The sequence below is a fragment of the Chelon labrosus genome, assembly GCF_963514085.1.
Source record: "Chelon labrosus genome assembly, chromosome: 1".
In the NCBI taxonomy this organism is placed as follows: domain Eukaryota; kingdom Metazoa; phylum Chordata; class Actinopteri; order Mugiliformes; family Mugilidae; genus Chelon; species Chelon labrosus.
In genome coordinates this window covers 2,263,149-2,272,382 of record NC_140337.1, presented here as the reverse complement: position 1 = coordinate 2,272,382, position 9,234 = coordinate 2,263,149, and positions in this window count along the sequence as shown.

The following is a 9,234-nucleotide window of genomic DNA, read 5'->3' as shown; positions in this document are numbered from 1 at the left end:
TTTATTTATACAGCGTTGATAACAATACAAATTGTCTCAAGACGCTTTACAAAACCCGGCCTGAAACCCCCAAAGTAAGCCTGAAGGCGACGGTGGCAAGGAAAAACTCCCTTTTAACAGGAAGAAACCTTGAGCAGAACCCAGCTCATATGGAGGGACCCATCTGCCTAAGGCCAGCCGGGTACAGACAGAAAAAAGAGAGAAGAGAACAGCAGGAGGAACGAGATAAACATACATCTGTCATACAGGGACACACAGCAGTTAACATGCTATATAGTAATAGCACAGACTAGTAGTAGATAAGAAGTTAGAGGATAAGAGCTTGGTGCAAGAGAAAAGAGACATGTCCTCAGTGCATCGTACCCCAGCAGCCTAGGCCTATTGCAGCATAACTAAGGGATGGTTTAGTCCAGCCCTAATTATAAGCTTAATCAAAAAGGAAAGTCTTAAGCCTGACCTTAAAAGTAGTCTGCCTCCAGAGCCCAAATCGGGAGCTGGTTCCACAGGAGAGGAGCCTGATAACTCCAAGCTTTACCTTCCGTTCTACTTATTGAAAATCTAGGAACCATAGGCCAGCACTTTGAGATCGAAGTGATCTGTTGGGATAATATGGCACAATGAGGTCTTTAAGGGCCTTGTATGTAGGGAGGAGGATTTTAAATTCTATACCTGCATCATAAGGAAACACCATCTGTCAAAATTTGATGGATGACCTTTAAGGTCAAAGGTGGCGTGGGATAGGAGATACCAGAAATGACCGTATTTAGGGTAAAAGGATGATATTTTGATGGAGGTCAAAAGTGAACATATGGGAGTACTTAGAGCCTTGTGTGAAACTCGCGAGAAACTCAGATAATTATTTATGAGGTGAAAGGTCAAACAGTTGTGAAACAGTTTCTATACAGTCACGTGATGCCGTAGGTTTGACGTGACTGTATAGAAATATGTCTGCGCATGCTCATAAACGTCCGGCTTAACATGTCTGGACTTGTCCTGGGAAGACTGGGAAGATGTATGGGGGGTATGTGCCTGCGTGTGTGTGCGTGTGTGTGCGTGTGTGTCTCCTGTGTGTGTGTGCGAGTCTGTTTCTGAGAAGAGTGCATGTGTGTGTGTGCGCGTCTGCTTGTGTGGCAGAGGGGCACCCCCATATGGATCGAGTCACTCACAACTTTATCAAAATAAGGATACGCTCAACTGTTTCGCCTTTCACCTCATAAATAATGCATAAATACAGCCCCTACCTTATGAGGTAGGGGCTGTAATTTCTCATGTCAGGTGTCAGGTGTTTTTTATGTCAGGTGTTTTTTATTTCTCACACTTGGAGGAACTACCAGTGTGTGCAAAAGACATCGAGAGAGCCACTTTAAAAGATTCTATACTGAACAACGTGTGGAGCTACACAATGAATGGATGGCCCAGTTATGTACAGGATGAAGCACTGCGGCCTTATTTCATACGTAGGCAGGAGTTGTCAGCGGAACAAGGCTGCGTTCTTTGGGGCCAGCGAGTCATCATACCCCCAGGTTATCGACAACGATTACTGGAAGACCTTCATCATGTGCACCCAGGTATCTGCTGCATGAAAGCTCTCGCCCGCAGCTACATGTGGTGGCCTGGCTGTGATGGGGACATTGAAGAGCTGGTGAAAGGCTGCTCTATCTGCCAAGCTGTCCAGAAAATGCCAGCAGTGGCACCGCTGCATCACTGGAGATGGCCAGAAAGAGTGTGGCAGAGAATTCACATTGATTTTGCTGAGAAGGATAAGCAGTATTCCCTGGTGGTCATCGATAGCCATTCAAAGTGGTTGGAAGTTTTCCCCATGTCTTCCATCACCTCTCACACCACCATTGAAGTGCTGCGAAGCCTGTTCTCTGCGTATGGACTGCCGGAAGAGCTGGTATCAGATAATGGTCCGCAGCTGGTGTCGAGGGAGTTTACACAGTTTCTGGAGAGAAGCGGTATCAAACGCACTGCTGTACCTGCGTACCATCCTGCGTCAAATGGGGCTGCAGAGAGATCAGTGCAAATTCTGAAACGAGCGCTGATGAAAGATGCGTTGGAGGAGGAGGGAAAGGCTCCCTTGCCACTCAGTCACAGACTTGCAAATTTCCTGCTCATGTACCGCAGTATACCCCATACCGTGACTGGACGGACACCGGCCGAGTTATTCCTGAAACGCCAGATCTGAGCCCGTTTCAGTTTGCTTAAGCCAGAGCTTGCCAGACGGACTGAAGAGAAGCAAGCCACACAGAAACTTCGTCATGACCGTGGCGGCTCATCTCTTCGTTTCTTTCAGGAAGGAGGTGCTGTCCGTATCCGAAGTTTCAGGGGAGGAGTGGAGAAATGGATTCAGGCAAAAGCACTTAAAAGACTGGGAACTGTCACATACCTGATACAAGAGGGTCAGAGGCAGCGCACAGTGCATGCTGACCACATGTTGCCATGGCGAGGAAATGTTGAGATACTTCCAGTGGCTGCCCTCACCAGTGGCTGAGAATGTGCCAGTAACTATGGACTTTTAGAATTGTTTTGCATCCATTATCCATCCATTATTGTAAAGTCAAATGTCGAGGTAATGATCAGACAAAAGAGTGTCGTGAGTCAAACCTTCAGTTTCTATGCTGTGTGTTAGTATAAGATCTAAAGGTGTGATTAAAACAGTGAGTTGAGCAGACAGAACAGATATGGAGTTTAGAGAGTTCTGGCTGTGAGACAGTCCTAGAGAAGAGGCAGAGAAGTGTGGAAGACTGCAACTCTGCCTCCTGGTCTGAACTGGGTTGTCATGGTCATCGGCCAGGACAAGTGGTTGAGTAAAAGATATGAAAGAATACCCTGCTAAACACAGAACGTTTTTGTAATTTCAAAGAATCGAAAACAGTCTGCAAACAGCAACACTGCACAGTACAGATGCAGGAAGTGATGCAGTACGCTTACTCACACGACAGAGAAGAGTCCAGAAGAGTCCATAATGTTGTGTTAAAAGACAATAGAAGTATAGATATCAAATACAAGTCTCAAGGAGGACTTTTAACACAACATTAAGGACTCTTCTGGAGTCTTCTCTGTTGTGTGAGTAAGCGTATTGCATCACTTCCTGCTTCTGTACTGTGCAGTGTTGCTGTTTGTGTTTTCGACTCTGGACTCAAGAGAAGTTTCCAGGAACCACCTTAAAAAAAACATCCACTTTAGTATTACCTTCATTATTTAACACAAACCAGAAGAGTCCGTCTGTGAAATGATGGTGGTATCATTATTTTTTTGTTTGTTTTACAAGTGGCTATGTCTCCCTTGACAACATGCCTTCCCGGGCGGGGCCCTTGTTTCCATATCTAAATCTGCCTCAGAGTCTCACACTCACAGTACTTGACTGCAGACACTGTTTGTTTGCTGAGGCTGATCTGGGTCTGTCTGTTTCACTCAGTACATTTTGTCCAAAGAGGAAACCCTGAAACAGCATAAATGCAAAAAAATAAATAAATAAAAATCAGATCTGATCTCTCTATAAATGATGTAGACTGATAATATTTTGAGCATCTTTTCATTATTATGAATTATTCAGACACTGGTGGACGGGCTCTAAGGGTTTTTCCATTTGTCATGGTTTGTGATTACTTTTCCTGGGGTTCTTGGTTTCCTGTTAGTGTTACTCCCTGTGTTTTCTCTGTGTTACTCTCTGTGTGCTCCGTCCTGATTTGTTTCTCCTGTGTCTCCTCACACAGATAAACGTGAACTAGTTCAAGTTCATAGTTCACATTTTTGAACTAAGGTCATACACTCCTTTCTTGAATAACCACTGACTGTATATACTAGGAAATAACTCAATGTTCACAATCCACACAAACTCATGTTTGTGTGGATCAACTGCTTCTGCTTCTGCTTCCAGCTGCACCAGCCATGCTGTGCGCTGTAAATCACACGTCGGATGACATTTTTTTTTTTTTTCCTGGACTGGGCTCCCTGAGCGAAACTCACGTCTCACAGTTTGAAAAATGATTCACAAAAAACACATAAAAAGAAGTCAATTCTCTCTGGTGGATCTTTGGTAGAGCTGTCCCCCACCAAAGAAAAACAGCATTTCACAAAGTAAAAGTTATGGTTTATTACTAACAACCTTTAAAATGAAACTTTACACATTTCTCACAAATATGTGCTCAACTAGAAAGAACATTAATTAATACAAATAAAATACAGAACAATAGAACTCGATTGGAGGAGTGTTGTGTTAAAAGACAACAGAAGTATAGATATCAAATACAAGTCTCAGGGAGGACTGGGGCCACCACTGGATTCAAGGAACTGCTTTTAAATAACATCCACTTCAGATTGTCCAGAACTGGAGCAGTGAGATTTCAGGCACCAGCCAAGGAAAAAGCTGGCAATCACTGACACCCCAGCTGTTATTATTATTATTGTTATGTAGGCAACATCCTTAGTTCCCAGACCTTTCTCTTCAGTTTCTTTCTGCTTCGGTTGCACAGAACAAAACAGTGATCTTATTTCCAGATCACTCATGGAGGGGTCATGTCAGGACAAACGCTGATTTTCCTGACTGCCGTGCAGCGCATTATTCCACTGACCGCAGGCAGTGTGGGGAGGCAATCGGATAAGCAGAATCTAAAGATATAAGCAGTTTAAAGCATGGGAACTAGAAACAGAGCCAGTATCACATTAAAGGTGAGGCTCGTATCATTTCATATACATTTTCATTCAGGATTTTAAAATCAGATTCTTTCCACACCAGTTTGTTGTCCATGTGGCTGCATACACCATACATTTGTTGGTGCACTTTTATTTTCCAGTCACTTTTCACTTTAGAAATGATTATTAATGTTAATTTAAAGCTTGAATTAACACCACTAACATCAGTAGAGTCTATAGATCACAATAGGCTCTTCTGTTGCTCAGTTATTGTAAGCTGCTTGGTTACAGTTAGTGTGATCAGCAAAACTTTATTTGAAATATCTTTCATTTTGTGTTGCAGTATGATTTGCTGATAGCACAAATCTATTTCCATTTCATTTGTCTGCAAATGTCCCCACTGTGAGATAAATAAAGGATTATCCTATTAATCACATGGAGGCCCCAGAAGGCCTCGGTGTGCATACCGTATATTCTGCACTGCCTCTCAGGTGGAAAATACATCCTGGTCTTAATTTAATAACGTTTGTAGCAGCCTCTATCTGTTCATTGTGTTAAAAACACTGAACCTGATCCAGAGAGAATATATTCACATGGTAATAAAATAGACTTGGATCAAAATATAATAACTAGTTTGTTAAGGCTTGTCATATATAAAGCATGTGGCACAGGCATAACATTTACTTAAATCTTTATTTAACCAAATGAACCAATCATCAAATAAAAACCAAATCAAATAAAAAAAAATTGTAAACAAAGCTGAAGTAGTGTAGCAGAGAGAACCCACGCAGACACAGGGAGAACATGCAAACTCCACACTGAAAGGCCCAGTCGGCCCATGGATTCAAAGCTGGAGCCTTCTTGCTGTGAGGCATCAGTGCTAACCACCACGCCACTGCGCCGGCCCAGTTAGAACAGTTAATAAATAAATAAATAAACAAATTTTGTTTATGTTTTAAAAGTTCATTGGTACAGATTTCATTTAAGATTTAATTAACTGCCACTTTATAAGAGAATGTGTTCATTGTTAATAAAGCATTTCACGCGTTAAGTATGACTAATTGCTTTCTTGATCACCCCTTTACTAAAAACACCAGCACAAAATAAAATATACCACTGCTGCCGGTACCCCTCCCCACAGGAGTCTGGTGTGGTGGTTCTGAAAAGTGATAAGGCTCACTTTGTTTGCGAAGGATGTCACTGTAATACATGCATGGTTGTCTTTTGTGAACCACCATGAATCAGCAAAAAGAGCCAGTTGGAAATCCCCTGTGTTTCCTTTCATATGTCTTTGACTGTATACTCCACCAGTTTGCAATTTCCCCATTGCGGGACTAATAAAGGTTTTCTTATTCTTATTCTTATTATTTCATTTTTTTTGCACAAATAAATCTGCTTTTTGCACTGCCTTATGTTGCACAAAACAGAGTGAGATGTTCAGTTCAGAAACCAAAGACCTTCAGAAAAAAAGAACAAGTGTCCCTGGTCATCAGATATTATTACAGAAGGGTCATAAATGAGGGTTTTCTTGACTTCATGAAAGCTGACAGTCTAGATGAAGCAGGGCTCACTGCTTTGATCATAAAATGCCTTGAAAAACATTGGCTAGATAAAATATGCATCAATCAGGTTGGTCAGGGCTATGACGACACTGCCGTAATGACTGGAAAGCACTCAGGAGCGTGTACAAGGATTCAAGAAGTGTTTTAGAAGAGCATAATGTACAATAGTCACCCACATGGAATGTTTTTGAGAGAGAGATGTTTTGAACTGACAGAATTTGTGAAAAAGTAAAAAGGTTTTAAAAAAATTAATAAAATACTGGATTTTCTCACATGCTGTCTGTTTGTGAGTATTCTGTCTATGTTCAGTGAAAATGCAGGGGTGTTTTACTGTGATTCTCCATGATTACTGGACTTGGGCCCTCCATTGACCTCAGGAGACGTTTCCACAGTTTCCACCCCTGAATATATCACAAGGTCTAGATGTCCACAAAGGAGCAGCGAGAGTTCAGCTACCAGACAAACATAGAGCCGACAATCGCTGACACCACAGTTGTTATTAATATGTAGACAATAACCCAAGTTCCCTTTGCTTTCTCTTCAGTGGCATTCTGCAAAGGACAGAAGACAAAAGAGTCGATATTTATCTAAACCATTGCCATACAATAATAATGGCCATCTTAATAAAATAAAGGTCATACTCACAGATACAGAGGGAGGGATGCAGGTAGTCTGATCATGGTCTTTCCTCTTGATAATATTCACTCTGACAGCATCAACAACTTTCCCGTCTCTCTCCCCTTTATACAGGACATGGCAGAAGTAATTGCCTCCATCCTCCAGCTCAACTCTCTCCAGCATCAGAGACAAGTCTCCCTCTAAGTACCAGTCAGGTGACAAAGAAACTCTTCTTTCAAATCCAGTCCCATAACTGACCTCATCGGAGGAGACGTCCAGTTTAAACACGACCTTTCCGTTTCTCTCCCAAGCGATACTCTCAAAAGTTTTACCTGCCGTCAGAGAGTGGCACGGAAGTTTGAGCGTTTCATTTACAGACACAGAGAGATTGGCGACAAAGACCCTCAGTTTGATGGCCGGGATAAAACTGCTGCTGCCACATTTTGACTCGTACCATCCTTGGTCGTTGTAGTTTACACGGAGTAAAAACAGAGACGATGCCGAAGAGTGTTCTGTCCGGCTTCTGTACTTTCCTCCTGGCGTCCACCCCCCACTGACACGATCGGCTACAGTGTCAGAAGCCATTTGTGTCGATGAATGGACCAGTGAGAAACGCTCTTCGGTACAATTCGGTGATAAATCCACAGAGTCTCCCAGAAATGCGTAGACGAGTTTTCCAGAAGTGTGCGGGACACGATGAAAAAGGACGAGCGTAAAGACGGAGAGGATCCGTGCCATGGTCTGTACCGAGTGAGGAGCAGGCAATAAGTAACCGGTCCTTCTGCTAGCAGACAGCTGCAGCCAGCAGCAGAGAGGACCGGAGTAACAGCTGCACGTCCGATGAGTGGATGGAACAACGGGCTCTAGCCGTTGATGGGGAACTCCTGTTTTTTTTACAACCTGGGCCTTATTTCTAGCATAAAATACCATCGTTTACTCACCAGTATCACTTTTGTTTCATTTGCACTTGTTCAGGAGATAATTAGATCAGTGTATATCCATAGCGGAAGTGGTCATTGAATCGAAACACAGCCTCTAAATGACGCATTATCTGCAGCGAAACTCGTTCATTCCGCCAATACTTTGTTATGATACGTTAGTGGTATTCCCCGTTGAGTCCGGAGTTACGTGTTATCATCATCCGGGGTCTGTAGATTGACCTGCCTTTCTGAGCCACAGAGCCTGGAGGGACTGGAAATGGTTTAACCATTCGTAACAGCACTGTGCATATGTGGCAATTTGAGCGCTGCTCCACCCCCACCCTCAATAAATACATGAATAATAACAATAATAATAATAAAACTTCACCCTCAATTAGTACCACATGTGAGCATGCGTTTGCTGGTGCGCACACTATTTATTTAGTTTAATATTCAGCTGTTGGGTTTGCTTTTAGCTAATAGGTTTATTACTATCTTATTTTGTTTTCTTTCTATATTTGTATTTGGTTTCAATCGTTCAATTAGTTATTAGGATTCATTCTTTTCCGTTGGGTGTGTGTGTGTGTTTTAGTATAAGCCTCATGTCTTAACTGTACCATCTATCTGCCCGAGGTAGTGTAATTTTGTTTCTTTCTTTTCCAGGACAGGAGCTGGTGCACTGGTGCGACAGACTTCCCCGGTCGGCGTGGCACGGAGTGGTTTGGTTTGTAGCGGGTTTTTTTAGCCCTGTTCTACCGCAATTACCTGTGGTTTATTATTTTGACACTCAGGCTGTTTTTTTTTTATTATTTGTTTTTTTTTTTATTATTTTTTTATTTTAAACCTAGTAAATTTTAAACTAATAAATATCTGTTATATTTGGAAGTCTGTCCTCTATATGAATAAGTGTAACGATTCTGTGTGACCTTCCGTTAGTAAGGGTAGGCCCTACTGGTAGCTTGTCGGTCGACTCTTCCTTTCCCCTCCATTCCGCCACACATATACTACAAAGACCAGAGTTTGCTCTCTGCCATTTGTTGACATTAAGGTAGACTGTGTCCCCGCGTCTGCTTAATCAATGGTAATTTGTCTCTATCTAGTGGCCGTGTTGTATATCTTTCTCGTCGATTTGTGCCTCTTTGTAGTTCACCTTTAGTGTTTTTTATTGTCATTTGTTGATTGCTGATTTTTCATTTTGTATAATTTATTTACCTCACACTTTTCATTTTGAATCTCTTTGAAGTAACTGTTTGTGTGGTTTGTTAGCATCTCTTTCTGTACGACAGTGGCTGTCCACCTTCCTTTAGAGATGTTTGGGACAAATGGGAAGAACACTTGTCATACATGTACAAATCAGGGCCTATATTTACATTTGCAGTTTTGGGCAAAATAAAGTTTGGTTTTGTAAAAGACTTTTTGTTTTACCTTTATCCTAACATAAATATATATATATATACAGGTCAATTCTGGCCCATAACACAACAAATGTCACTGGT